The 15,623-nt window shown below is 40.7% G+C and overlaps 1 protein-coding gene across 1 annotated transcript in view; it reads right to left on the bottom strand.

Moving 5' to 3' along the window:
- Positions 1 to 4,010, bottom strand: part of MYLK (myosin light chain kinase) — a 241,671-nt gene extending 237,661 nt beyond the window's left edge. Inside the window, exon 1 of the mRNA XM_019738977.3 lies at positions 3,752 to 4,010. The gene's annotated coding sequence lies outside the window, so the exon portion shown is untranslated. The remainder of the gene's footprint in view (positions 1 to 3,751) is intronic.
- Between the last annotated feature and the right edge of the window lie 11,613 nt (positions 4,011 to 15,623).

Below are 15,623 nucleotides of genomic sequence, written 5' to 3'. Positions count from 1 at the left end.
ATGTAAGGTAATAGTGATCCCTTCTTTTGTGTCTCTTTATATTTGCATATTCATTTAATTTTTATAACCACCCTCATTATCAGGTCAGGAAACTGAAGTCACTCATAGAGGTTAAAAACATGCGTATGAACATCTAGCCAATCAGTGACCGGGATGGCTCTGAACCCAAGTTGAACACCAAAGACCACATTCCACCCTCGTGCTGCTTCCTCCTGCCAGAAATCTGAAGGAGAGCTACTCTCTACTAGAAACCTCAATCTCTGAAAACAAAAAATAAACAGCATCCTCAACTATGACAACTCAAAACCGTAGGGGTTTGGTTCCCACAAGATTATGAGAAATAACTCGTGAAGTCCCACATTAACAAATTAGCAACAGATCTGGCGCCCAGAGCCGGGCGGGGGTGGGGAATCAAGAAGCAGATCTGAAAGAAAAGGAAATCCTCTCCTCATCCTTTTTCCTTTGTCTCCAGAGGGCTCTGTACTCAGGACCCAAGAGAAAAGGGGAGAAGAAAAAGGGGGACAGAAGTACCAACTGTGGGGGATGGGGACAATGGGAAATTCCAGAAGCTGGATCTACATGGAAAATTCCCACAGCTCCCTAGTGGGGTGCCCATTGTGAGCATTCACTCTTAGACACTGAGCAGGAGGGCAATGAAAAGAAGGTGGAGTGAGCATCTGGAAATCCAGCCTTATCCCCATGCCACCAGCTATAAACAGGGAGCAAGTCTTACTGGCCCTCCTCCTGCCTCAGCCCCACTGGGCTGGCTGCCACTGTCCATTTAGCAAGGGCTGCAGCCCGGGTACACCAGGTGATACAGCAAGGCAGGAGGGATGCATCTGTTGGTCTACTGTCAAGCACCAAGGTCCACCCACTTGAGATGGTAAGGAAAACTGCATTTGCTCAACCTTTTGGCTTAAAACGAAAAAGCATGAAACCAAAACTCAATAATGAGACAGAAAATTCATCTGTGGAATGGCACAGGTGGAAGAAGGGAATGGCTCCAGCAGACCCCAGGCCAGCACATTCATTTTTCTGTGCCTGTGGGGCACGAAGGTAGAGTAAAGGGAAAGGACCGAAGTCACAGGGCACAGAGACCATCCCAGTGACATCTGTGATGTCCTCACTCTGGCTTACTGGCTGGGTGGTTCCTTGATTCTGAGCCCACTTGCAAGCCGCATCCACCTGTTTGTTTTCCATGGGAATGGTCCTTCCTCAGGTTCTCCGGGTACACCTTCTGTTAGTCACAGGAAAATGACTTAATAGTCAAACTGGGCAAAGACAATGTCTTCTGTTCAGTAAGATTACTGTCTAAAGGTTGTTTTATAATGTCACTACATTTACAGAGAGGAAAGAACTGGAAACTTTTAAGAATGAACAATTTTCCAACCTGTGTGCTGGTTTGAACTGGGAGAAGGGCAGCTGGGCTTTCAAGTGGCCTTAGTGTATATTTCCAGAATACCAAGAAATGTTGTTCTCAGAAAAATACTAAATAAGACTCCACGTGTTCATGGGGTCTCTGAACCCTTACCCCCAGACAGGGCTGCATTCTCAGATTGCCACCTCCTGACCCTCTTTAAACACAAAGAGCCAATAAACCAACTAGTTCTGTTTCAAAGACTCTAGACTCATATTTTGGGGGAAAATACGGGTCATTCCTGTAGGCAGTGAGGACATGGTGACTCCAGAGCATTCACAATCTATTCTTCTGAGGCTGGCGAAGACCTCCCCAGCCAGGATCAAGACCCCTCCCTCACCTTTGGCACTGCTGAAGGGGCTCCTCTCCCTTCAGCACCATCTGGGGCCACCTCCTTTCCTGACAAGCCTTCCCAGCAGACTCCCCTGCAACTGCCAGCCGGGGGCCCCCTGCCCTGTAGTGACTGCACCTGTCTGTCCAAGGTCCAGGCAGCGGGTGGGTCCCCCTGGCCTGACTAATTAGACCAGGAACTTCCCAAGGGCCTCGTCTGCTCTGTATATGTCCCCCAAGATCTGGCCCCTGGGGAAAGTCTCCTGATGAGAGGGTCAGCAAATTTCATACAAAGAAAATGACTCCAGTGTCCCAGCTGCCCTGCTCCTCAGCTAGCAGGCCATGCACAAAAGAAACTAAACACACAAATCCTTCACCACTGCGGATGGTTCTCCAAGCTCACGCCTAGCGGTGGGAGGACCAGCGTCCTTTTGTGTCATTGAATGAGGGGAACGACATGCACATCCGGATGAAAAGGCCTGTGCAAGTCCCCAGAATGCCCTCTACCCAATCCAGACCCAGACACTCCCCACCCGGGACCAAGTGCCCAGGCTCCCACCTGCTCTGGCTAAGGCCCTTGGCCCACTGTGGTGGGAGACAAAGAGTCAACCTCACTCTGGCACCACGATGGTCTAGGGTACTGTGGGGCCAGCAGCGTCACCCTCCACAGTCCCAAAGTGTGCAGGGCAGGGTCACAGAGGAAAGGAGGTTAAGAATTTAAGAGAAAATAAGAGAGATAGGAGGGAAGAGGAAAAGCAAATGAGAAAAACAAGAACTATTTTACTAGCATCCGAAATGCCTTTTAAGAACCCACTAAGGTTGCCAGAAGCACCTCCACTTCCCCCAGAGACTTGCATTGTGGATTCCACAGGCTTTGACGTGTGAGGGGTTCACCAAATGTCCCCTCAAGCCCCCCATTTGGAAATAATATATTCACAAGTTGTGCATTTTGACAAAAGGATTGCCTTAACATACAGGGAAGAACCTACAGCCCGGCTGGGAAGGGGGAGGCAGCTCTAGAGCAGGCTCCCGAAGGCTAGGGAGATGGGGCATGGCACTCACTCTGATCTTTGCACTTGGAGAGAATGGTGAAAACCAGTGGCCTGAGGGCTGGCACTGTGCCCACAGCCCGGGTGTACCCCCACCCTCATCCAGCTCCCTGAATCTCACAGCTACTTTTAAGCCCTCCAGGCCTCAAAGGAGCGGGCTCTTTCTCCTTCAGGTTATGATATAGAGGGTGCATCCCCCATCCAACCAAAACAGTCCTAGAAAACCTCTCCCCATCAGCCATTCTTCGCATCTACAATACCACTCCTACATCCAGTCCTTTGGCTCTTGAGGGATGACAGCAGCACAAGTTCTGGGGAGGAGTTCTACCTCCACCACGGACAGCTAGCACTGGGACTAGTTTATCCAAAACTTATCAACCGCAATGACTGCAAACTAGGGTCCTTCAACCATGGAACCCCCGTTGAAACGAAGGAAGCAGAGCAGGCGAGGAGCCTGAATGAGGAGCAGGGAGTGAGAGCCCGACGCCCCAGCTTTGCCTGGGGCTTCGCGGCCGCCTTCGCTGCCCTACCTTCCGGGTCTCACTTTTGGGCTGGGAGGACCTTCACGTGGCACCCCGCCCCCGCGCCCGTCATCACGGAGTCTTTCTGCCAGGGGTTGGGGAACTGGAAGAAGAGCCCACCTCTCTTCTTTGGGGGCTAGCGGCAATTCGCACCCCTCGAATCAAAGGCACGTACCTCGGATGACGCTAAGAGACACACCCGCATCACTGTCCCCAAAGCACCTCACCTCCCCAAAGAAAACCCGGGCTGCTGGAGTCCTGGAGTCGTCCCCTCACGCGCCCCCTGGCCCAACTCCTTGCTGCACGTAGGAACCCCTCTCCAACAGAGGAGTGAGGATAGGCTTCCAAGGGAGGTCCCGACCTCCGACCCCCACCTTCGCAGCGTGACTCCCAGGGGCCGCGCCGGGACAAAAGCGTCGGGCGGGCTCACTCACCCGCGCAGCGAAGGCGGCCCGGGAGCGGAGGCACAGCGCTCGGAGGGAGCGTCCCGGAGGGAGCGCGGGGGCCGGGCTCGCTCCGCCGCCGGCTGCCGACCTGGCGGTGCCAGGAAGCGGTGAGGCGCGTCCCGGGCCCGACGGAGTGGGACGGGGATAAGCGGCCCAGCGAGAGCGAGCAAGTGGGAGAGTCAGGAGCGAACGCGCGTGAAGAACGACTGAGAGCGCAGCGCTCCCGGCCGGGACTCAAACTGAGGACGCCGGCTCACATGCGCTGATTTGCATGTCATTTGCATAGCGCTCAGGGACTGGACCTGCGGTCCTTCCCGCCACGCCCACCCGCCTCCTCCCCGGAGTCCCGCGCGGAGAATCCCCAACAGAACCCGGCGCCCGAGGCGGATCCACCTCCTTTCCCTGCAACGCCCCAACTCCTCCTCGTACACCAGACTGATGGTGGTGGTGGTGGTGGTCAGGGTGTTTTCTCGATTTTGTTGTTGTTGTTGTTGTTGTATATTCCCCTGGAAGACCATTCGATACAGGACAAAACAAGACCACAAACTGGGAAAACTCTGTAGACTTTTAAATTAAATTTTTTTTGATGTGGCTGTCAAAAACAACCAATAATCGAGTACATCCCCCAAATGACTACAATTTTTTTTTTTTTTTTGGACAGAGTATCCTGAAAAACCTAATTATTAACAGATTAACGTGCAATTTTCAGTAAATGAAGAAATAACGAAATTGTATAGGCAGGATGACATAGTCCTTAGAAATGCGGCTCTGGAGGCGAGAACACCACCCCTTACTTTCTAGCTGCAAAGCTTTGGGCAAATTACTTACGATCTCTTACTCAGTTTTCTTATCTCTAAAATGGGGAAATCTAAGTGCCTAATAGGAATGTGGTTTCAGTGAGATATAGGACAGTGCCTAACATTCTTACTATAAATGTTATGCAAGTATGATATACGTCTACTTAGCTGAGAGGCAATCAGATCAAGGCAATCAGAAGCAAGAAGCAGGGAGAAGGGGCGAAGAGGTTATAGAAGGCAAAGCGAGAACCCCTAAGATTAGAGATAGTCTCTGGAGGGTTTAGATCAGGGTTTCCCACCCAACTCTGCTGCCAGGCTAACCAGACCCAGGGGTGATGAAGCCTCCTACTCCACTACCCTGTTTCCCCGAAAATAAGACCTAGCCAGATAATCAGCTCTAATGTGTCTTTTAGAGCAAAAATTAATATAAGACCCAGTCTTATTTTACTTATAATACTGGGTCTTATATTAATTTTTGCTCCAAAGGCACATTAGAGCTGATTGTCCGGCTAAGTCTTATTTTCAGGGAAACAGGGTAGTGGATTCCTCTATTTCTCCTTGAAATTCTATCAGTTGTTGCCTCATGTGTTTTGTTCCTCTGTTGTCAGGTGCATACATGTTAAGGATTGTTATGTCTTCTTGGAGAATTGACCCCTCCATCATCATGTAATGCCACTCTTTATCCCTGATAACTTTAATTGCTCTGAAGTCTGGTTTGCCTGAAATTAATATAACTACTTATTTTTTTTTATTATTGTTAACATAGTATATCTTTCTCCAACCATTTACTTTGAATTTATGTGTCATTATATTTAAAGTGGGTTTCTTGTAGACGATATATAATTGGGTCTTATTTTTTCATCTACTCTGATAATCTCTCTTTTAATTTGTTGCATGTAGACCACTGATGTTTGAAGGGATTGTTGACATATTTGCATTAATAGCTACCATATTTGTTACTGTTTTCTATTTGTTGCCCTGGTCCTTTACTCTGGTATTCACTGTGAGAACCAAATTGAGCTAATGGAGGTGAACCTCACAAAATTGTGGGCTCCTCCCACCTCCGTGTATGGGTCCCCCTGAAGTTTTCAACTGTCAGAGTTGTCCACACTGAGCTTCCAACAATTTGTCAGTTACAGTTCACTGGCTCCTGTTACCGGCACTGGCTCCTGTAGAGATTTCTGCTCCTGTGTTTCTGCTCCCATAAATTGTGATTCTCTGTATCCAGCTGTCTCTCCAATATAGGAAGTGCAGTTTGCCCTGTGAGATCATTTCTCTCACAGATCTGAGTTGTTGATTTTTGTTTATTCTGCTTTTTATTTGTTAGGATGGAGATTTCCAAACTTCTCACAAGCCAGACTAGAAACTGGAAGTCTCTCATCAACATTTTACTTTTTTTTTTTTTAATAGCCATCTTAGCAGGTGCGAAGTATGTCCCATTGTGGTTTGATTTGCATTTCCCTGATGACTAATGATGTTGTGTATCTTTTCATGTACTTATTGACCATTTGTATGTCTTCTTTGGAGGAATGTCTGAATTATTTTGCCCACCTTTTAATTGGATTATTAGAGTGTTGTCACTGAGTTGTAGGGGTTCTTTATATATTCTGCATAATTCTGTCAATTATTTACAAATATTTTCTCTCATTCCATGGATTGCCTTTTCACTCTGTTGATGTGTCCTTTGATGCACAAATGCTTTAAATTTTGATGATTCAAAATTTTTTTCTTTTATTGCTTGTGATTTTAGTATCATACTCAAACTATTGCCAAATCCAAGGTCACGAAGATTTCCTCCGTTGTATTCTTGTATTTTATAGTTTTAGATTTTACTTTTAGGTATTTAGTCCATTTTGAGTTAATTTTTGTATGTGGTGTAAGGGAAGAGCACAATTTCATTCTTTTGTATGTGGATATCTGGTTTTCTCAGCACCAATTGTTCAAAAGACTGTCTTTCCCCACTGGTCTTGGCGCCCTTGTCAAAAATCAATTGACCATATATGCAAGGGTTAATTTCTGGATTGTTTATGCTAGTCCTTTGCTATATATGTCTGCTCTTATGCTAGGATTGTGCTGTTTTTATTACTGTAGCTTCATAGTTAAGTTTTAAAATCAAGAAGTGTGAGACCTCCAACGTTGTGTATCATTTTTGATATTGTTTTGGCTCCTTGTTGGGGGGCGGAGGTGGTCACTTGAAATTTCACATGAATTTTAGGATGGTGTTTTTCTATTTCTGCAAAAACTGGTATTGGGATTTTGACAGAGATTGCGTTGAACCTGTAGATGGATTTGGGTAGTATTGTCATCTTAACAATTAAAAATCTTCTAGTCTGCGAACACAGCATGTCTTCTCATTTATTTAGATCTTCTTCAATTTCTTTTAGCAATGTTTTGTAGTTTTCAGGGTACAAGTCTTTCAGCTTCTTGGTTAAATTTATTTCTAAGTACTTTATTCTTTTTGATACTATAAAAAATGGAATTTGTTTTCTTAATTTCCTTTTCAGATTGTTCATTGCTGGTATATAGAAGTACAACTGATTTTTTCGTTTATTGATTTTTATATCCTGCCATATTATGTCAATTTTATTTCACTTCCAAAATTTCTCCTTAGTGTGGAGTCCTATCCTATACGGGAACGCTGGCTGGTTATTTCGAGAGTTAATGAGGGTTAGACCACACCAGTCCTTCTAAACTCTGCCTAATGACTAGAGATCAAGAGGGTTTGCACAAAGTTTTCAGAAATATATCCATTAACCTGAAAAATACCATGGTCCAAACACACAAACCCAGTACATAATGTTTGGTTTGCCAAGATAAAGAAATGTGACAGAACCGTGTTTGTTCCTTTACACATCCCGAAATAATGCAGTTTAGTCCCATTGCCCCAAAGCAAGACACTATTTGTAGAAAATATTCCTTTGCTTTTGGGGAGAGGGGTGCCTGTTTATTTTTACTGCCTCCCTGGGAAGTTTAATCTGCCAGCCCTGGCCTCCATCTGCCTGTGCACATCCTCTGCATTTCCTTCCTATCTCTGAATCCCTTCTCTGGCCTGGCCCTCTTCACTGCTGGGTCTTTGTCAGGAAAGCCAAAGGAGAAAGAAAGGGAAGGAAGACAAGGTAACAATGCCACAAGTCATTAATCTCTCACTGTGTTGAATAATAAATCGCTCACCTGAGTTTATGAATGTATTCAATCCACCTAGATCAGCATTGGTGGATTAAGGTTTTTAAAGTATGGCTGCATGTTGGATTCACCTTTAGAGCTTTTTAAAAATCCTTATGCCTGAGTGCCAACCGCAGAAATGGATTCAGTTGGTCTAGGGTGGGGCCAGGGGAATGATTTTTTTTTTTTTCAATTCCCCAGGAATTCTGATCTGGGACCGGAATTGAGAACTACTTATAGCTTAGGTAAATTCCAAAGCAGAAAGAACCGTTTGGAAATTAACTTTAACTGTGCTTCCTTTCACTGTGCTCTTCAGTTCTAAAGGCTTTGTGTAAATACCAGTGCTTTAACCAGATGCACTGACATAGGAAAATACAGACACACTGAGCTCCAGAATGTTTGTGGATTTGTTCCTGTAAATATTTACTATAAATTGATTTTCTGTACTTTAAATCCTATTTTTGGATGCATTATAATTACATAATTGAAAAAAATCTTTGGGGGGAAAATATTTGACTACAAATCCACTAATGAAAATATAATTCCAAATTCTAGAAAAATGTTTAAATTCATTTTTTAACCCTAAGTCATACATTCTAATTGTAAGAAGAAGGAGGAGACCGAGACAAGAGACAGAAGGAGGGGGGAGGGGGAGGAGGGGAAGAGAAGAAGAAAAAATACAAAAGGTAGGAAGTAAAATGTGTCATCTCCCCCACGACCAGTCCCTGCAATCCCCCAAGTAACTCTGTTGAAAATTTCTTAAGCATCTTACAGGAAAGGACTGTTTTTATTAGATCACTTATTATAATAATAGTTTCAGAATTTAGTCCAAAATGTTATTTTAAAGTTCCTGTGGTTATTATTATGTAAGAAACAAGTTTAAGATCGAAATCAATGATTTCCAGCTGCAGAACCCCAGGATCCAAGAAGATGATTGGTGCGGATGGGGCAGGGGACTGGGGCCAGGCCCCCAGACCCCCACCTGCTCCCTGTCCAGAGCAGCTCTGCTTTTCTCTGTTTCATGCATTGGGGTTTCACGTGCGACTGCAGGACACTTAAATCCACTGTTTTACATAGTGTGAAAAAACAGCAACAATAGTTTAAATATGAACTGATCCCATTCTATTATTTCACATTTTAGCTATCATTCTTCCTCATATTCTGCTGCTAATAACCTATAGCCTTTCTATTTGCTCTCCCACCCCAAACCACATTGTAGAGGTTTATCTTAGAAACCAGAGAGGGAAGTAGTATAAAAACCCGCACAGCAAATACCACATTTAAGGACAAAATGAGCACGTGAAAATTATGGGTAAGAAATCTATCGTGTAAAGCAAATATAGGGATATTTTCTATGTAAGACCCGTGCTTTATATATTCTGTAAACTCAATTTTCGGCATAATGAGAATACACAGCCAGATAATATCATCTATTAAAAATTCATGGTTTTGCAGAAGGGGAAATGGAAGTTAGCGGGAAAGTCATACCTTTCTACCTTATATTTTTTGTGTGGAAGAAACACGGTGTAGTGGAAAGGTCTCCTGAGTCAACAACTTAATTTGTACTGAAGCTTTGCCATTAACTAGTTGTGTGACCTTGGACAAGTAACTTGACTTCTTCTGGGCCTTCATTTCCTAATTGTTAAAAATGAGATACAAAAGAAATAAACCCTGTTCACGTCACAGGATTGTTTTGAAGTTTGAATGAAAAGATGCGCCGTAAAACATATTAACAGAGTGCTTGACACATAATAATTGTTCCACAGACGGTAACTATTGTTCTGTAGAATATCACTTAGTTACTCAATCATGCCATGCCAAATTCAATACTCCACCCTCCCTTCAGCTAAAATTCTTTCCATTATTTGTGAATACACAAAGTGAACAAATGAGTATATTTATTGTATTACTTACCTGTGGAAATAAACAACAACAAATAGATATTCATTGCAAAAACAAAACAGCCAAACTATATCGTAACAATAAAATGAAATTTCTAAGAGGAAAGAAAAAAAAAAAACACAGAAAAAATTCTTCTTTGGGAAATTGTTACTCTGGATTATCCCAGCATGTTTTATAATGGTCTCCTACACGTCCATGACCCACTGGAAAAACTGTCTAGTTAAGTCAAGAGCCCTCACAAGAACTGAGGTCTGAAATTAGAAGCTTGGCTAAAATTGCAACATTCCTGATTCTTCTTTGTAGGTTTGCCAAGGAGTACTCATCTGATCCCTCCCCCTCCCTGTCATCAAGATTATACGTAAATGGTCTTAGAAAGATGCATATTCACCTTTCCTTCCTGGTGATATGAGAAGAAGCCCTCAATTCAGTTATCAGTTGCAGTGACTGGACATTCTGTCTTGTAAGTTCTTTCTTATGCTTATATAATCATTCATGGTGCTAATTAAAATCTATTCAAATTATGATAGTGACAAAAAATCAAAATATTTATAAACAAATTTAACAAAATATTGAAGAAAAAAAAACTATTAAAAGACACAAAACAGGATTTGAATAAAATGAAAGACACATCATGTTCCTGGAAGGAAAGACAAAATAAAACTTTTAATTCCAGAGATTTTAATACACACATTTAATGTAGTTCCAATTATAATTCCAACAGGGTTTTTCTTGGAATTAGATAAAATAATTACAAAGTTCATAATATAAAGAATGCCAATGAATAAACAGCTAATACAACTATTAAAATAAAATAAAAGTGTGTATATAGGGGGGCTTACTAAGGTATCAGTCATACTATAAAGTTTATGAATTCAAATCAATATAGCACTGGTTAAGGATATATAAAAATATATTTGTGGATCAGAACCAAATAATTGACAATTATATCACAATGGCGATTAAAAATGTTTATGTGCTAAAGTAGTAGTTCAAATGGAAAAAGATGAACTATTTTTCTAAAAGTGCAAGCACAAGTGGCCACCTATCCAAAAGAAAAGAAAACTGGACTGCCATCTTATATTAAATTCAAAAGTAAACTGCAAATGGATTGAAGATTTAAATGTAAAAGAAAAATTATTTTAGAACTTGAAGAAAAATATTTAGGAGATTACATGTATAATCTATGGTTTGGGGAGACTTTCCTTACGGAGAACCAAGAAACTATAAAATAAGAGATGGGCTTATTTGACCATATACAGGTACTTTCTTTCTTTTTTTTTTTTTTTTTTGGTATGGCAAAAGGTACTAATACAAAGTTAATAACAATAAATATGTCTGGAAATATGTTTGTGCTATGATATTCTCAAAAAGGATTGCTTTCTATACAAAGCACCCTTAACAAATTAATAAGACAAAACCAACAGACACAAATGAAAAATGCACTAGTGAGTAAACAGAAAAGGCCCAACAAATGTGAATATGCTCAAATTCACTAGAAATTAGGGAAATAAAAATAAAAGTGACATAAAGTTACTTGACACCCATCACACTGGCAAACATAAAAATAGCCATAGCAAAGCTTCCACTGATCAAATGTGGGACAATTTAAACATGAATAAGAATCATAACTGCAATGGATTGAAATACATCAAATAAATGTAATCCATGAATTTACAGTGATACTAAAAATCAAGTCACAATTGAAGGAGATAGGGATCCAATTCATTATTTTGAAAACTGGTAAATAACTAGAATCAAGCATTTTTCTTGTCTTATGTATATGACCTGTATTATCAGGTAACCAAAAATCAGAGATGAGGAAGTTTCTCTTTATAGATGTATTCTACGTCATAAATGAAAAAGGACAGAGCACGACTATCATCATTTTGTAATGTTAATGGATCTGGACACGGAGCATTAATAATTGCTAACATCACAAAGGGAAGAGGCAACTAGACATTATGTGATTCCTGATGGAGGAACAGACACCAATCTATGAACTATTCTTGCCATAAAGGTCAAATCCACATGTGACCCAACCTACAGCTTCCACTACCAACTCACAGGAAATAACCAGGATGAGGTAACTATTCTATTTGAACATGGGGATGCAACCTGCAAAATTCAGACTGTGAGAAACTTCACGCACTAACAACCTAGTTCCTCCAACAAACAAATTGTAAGGAACAAAAAGATGGAGGGGGAAACTATAAATTAAGAGACATAACAGACTAATCAATTGCAATTTGTGGACCTTATTTGAATCTTTACACAAAATATACATGCTAACTGAATATTTAATGAATAAATATTGTTAAATTTCTTGAGTATGATACTATTATGCTTATTTTATCTTTTAGAAATATATTTATGGATGAAATGATATGGTGTCTGGAATTTGCTTTAAAACAATATGAAACAAGGGAGAAGTAGATGAGACAGGATTGGGCATAGGTTGACGGTGGTCAAGGTGGGCTGATGGGAGCATGAGAATTCATATACTATTTGCTTACTTTTGTGTGTGTTTGACATTCTCCATAATAAAAAGTAAACACATGCACACAAACACACCAAGCCATAGTTCCTATTACTGATTGCTGGTGGTATGTACGCAAGCAATTTTCACACAGTGTTGCAGAAATGTAAAGTTACAACCTTTTTAGAAGGCAATTTGGCAAGACCTATTATTAAAAATACATAATCCTAAGGCACATTGTGAATTATTTTCTTAACGATATTGTTCAATGCATTTCAGACTATGCCTCTGCCCTGGCCCTCTACACCAAGTGCTCCACCTTCACCTCCAGAGAGATCCAAAGGTGGTTCGCCTGCTCCGCCCTGGGAGACCGGCAGGCACGCCATGTCTGAGGCCACCAAGGCAGTCCTCAGGCACACCAGCTGCAAATGCACCGCCCGGGGTGTGCCTGAGCATTGCAAGCCAAAGGCCATTTTCAGAGCCATCTCAGTTTTCATAATAACTGTATTTCAGTAAAGTTTGATCTACTTTATTTTTCAAGTGTGGTGTCTGGCTAATATGAAAACATATTTTTTTATTGTTTACAATGAACTAAATAGTACTGATTTGATTTTAATAGATCTATGGTCTAATATGTTCAAAATAAAATAGTGAGTTTTGTTCAATATTGTTACATTACTAAACAGTCAATTCTTTTAGTTGTTTTTTTAGGTCAACAAAAGAAAAATACCTACATCCTTTGACCCAAAAATTCTATTCCTGGGACACTACTCCTTAGAAACAGAAGTAGAAACACATGAGGCCACATGACAGGTATGTTTACTGTAAGACTGTTCATAGGAGACCCCAAACTGGAAACAAAGTGAACGCTCACAGCAGATTTGGTATATTGGCCCACTCCCGCTCCAGTTCACCCTTTTCTTGTGTGTCTATTTTGCAGAGGCTGGAGAGCTAAAGATATGTTTCCCAGACTCCCTTGAAGCTAGGGGTCTAGATTGTGATTGAAGTTTACCAATCAGAGGTACTAATGCAGATCTAACAGACACAGTATGGGTCTAGAGTCAATAGTTATGGTGGTAGCTTCCTGATCCCCAAGTTGCAGCTAAGGGGGTGTGATTCTGGGACCAGCAGCCAGGATAGCAACTTTCTGACTGTGATGATGGAGCAGCTCCCTTGCTGGGCAGGTTCTGTAGTACTGGGTCATTCCTGGAGGCCCAGCCTAGACCCTGCTACTTGGACCCCTCTAATAATTTTCTAAGTCTCAGATTCCCTACATCAAATCCCTTTCTACTTCAAATAACTAGTTTCTATTATATACAACTGAACCAAATTGTTGACTAAATTGGACTATATCTCTGTATCATGGAATATGAAACAGCCATTGAAAACCATGAATTAGATCCCTACTAAATGACTTTCTAGATGTCATCTAGAGGAACTTTCACAGGTACTTCTAAGTGTGAGAAAATCAAGAGACAGAAAAGTATATAATATGACCCATTTTTGTAAAACAATGATCAACTCCCTAAAATTTGTATAAATATAAGGATCTATATAGAATTTTATGAGCAAGGAGAAAATATTGACGGTCACACACTGGGTTATGAATATTACAAGTGTGTGGCTAGGGAATAGGAAAGGGGATAATACGGGAAGAGGAGGTGAAGAGGGAAGGTACTGTTGAAAAAAATATATATAAATTCGTTTGTGTACCTATACAGTATGTATAAAGAATGCTTGAAAAGATAACCACCATGTTAATCTTAGGATAGTGGATTTCAGGTGGGATTTACTTTCTTCTTTACATACTTATAAAATGATCAAATTTTTATAAATAAGAGTTTATTTGTAAAAAATAAAAAAGGGAAAAAAAGTATTTTTCTTGTGAAAAAAAAAGAAAAAAAAAAGTGATTTCCAATAGTAGCAATAGCTACAAGGTACCTAGGAATTAACTTCAAAAAGTTTAACAAGATCATTATGGGACATTACACAATATTAATGGATTAGCGGTCTCAATATAATGAGATGGCAATTCTCCAAATTAACCTATAAATTCAAAGCAATTGCAATAAAATCTCAAGAGGATTTTTCACAGAACTTGACAAACTAATCTCTCAATTCACAGAAGAGTAAAGGGCCTAGAATAGTCAAGACAATTTAATTTAGAACAGGGGTGTCCAAACTTTTTTCAACGTTTTTTACCAAGGGCCATACGCAGTAAAATACACAAACAGCCGGGTCACTCACTCGAGGTGAAGTACGTATTGCCTCACCTGGTTTATTTAAGTAAACTAAATATATTTTTGGAATTTGCTGCGGGCCAATTAACAATGGATTGCGGACCGCAGTTGGCCCGCGGGCCGCAGTTTTGACACCCCTGATTTAGAAGATGAATTAGAAAGTATCATCCTGTTAGATATGAAGACATTATAAATCTATAAATCTGCATTGTTAACATATCATGAGGGGTCTAAGTTATAGTCTGGGTTTCAGCTACCTTTCCCAGGTGTACACTACCTGTCTAGGTAGCTAATGTTCCCAAGGAAATATGAACTTACAGAGGGAAAGAATAATGTAAACAAGGTACACAAGCTTAACATTCTGTGCTAAAGGAAACAGAATCAATGGGCCAGACACACAAGAATTTAAAATACATAATAAATATGTTTAACAAGATAAGATAAAGGGTTGGGTATATGAAGCAGAAACAGGCAATTATAAAGAAGTACAAACTGTGTGAATAATACAACAGTTGAAATTAAGAATCAATAAATGAATTTATCAGCAAAATAGATATAGCTGAAGAATAAATTAGTGAGATGAAAGATCAGATCAGGAAACTTTCCTCAGAAGAGTTAAGAATAGATATGGTAAAAAAAAAATAAGAGAAAAGAGACATGAAGTTTTGAAGTAGAAGCTTAGTAGGAATCACAGAAGGAAATATTTGAATAGTGACTAAAAATTTTCCATAATTAGAAAAAGATGTAAGATCACTGATTTAAAAAGCTAACAAAGCATTAATAGGAGACATTAAAAAACACACAATAACACTGTCATGCTCATTAGAGTGAAATTTAAGATCATCAAAACCAGAGAGAAAAATTGTATCACCTTCAAAGCTACAAGAACCTGCTCCATGACAGGTTTCTTAATAGCCACACTGGGAGTGAGAAGAGAAAGGTGTGATATGCAAAGTGATGAAGGAAAAACGTGGGTACCTAGGATTTTATACTAAAACTATCATGTTTTAAATTTATTGATTTCTTCCAACTTTTATCTACTCCATGGCAACACTTCTGATAAGTGTGTGTGTTTTTTTAATTTTATTAAATATATTGGGGTGACAATTGTTAGTAAAATTACATAGATTTCAGGTGTACAATTCTGTATTACATCATCTATAAATCCCATTGTGTGTTCATCACCCAGAGTCAGTTCTCCTTCCATCACCATATATTCGATCCCCCTTACCCTCATCTCCCACCCCCCACCCCCCTTACCCTCTGGCAACCACCAAACCATT

Source organism: Rhinolophus sinicus, chromosome 17 (assembly GCF_057876585.1).
Source record: "Rhinolophus sinicus isolate RSI-liver-muscle chromosome 17, RSI-T2T, whole genome shotgun sequence".
NCBI classification, from domain to species: domain Eukaryota; kingdom Metazoa; phylum Chordata; class Mammalia; order Chiroptera; family Rhinolophidae; genus Rhinolophus; species Rhinolophus sinicus.
Note: the sequence above shows the minus strand (reverse complement) of the source record. Positions and strands in the feature narration are given on the sequence as shown.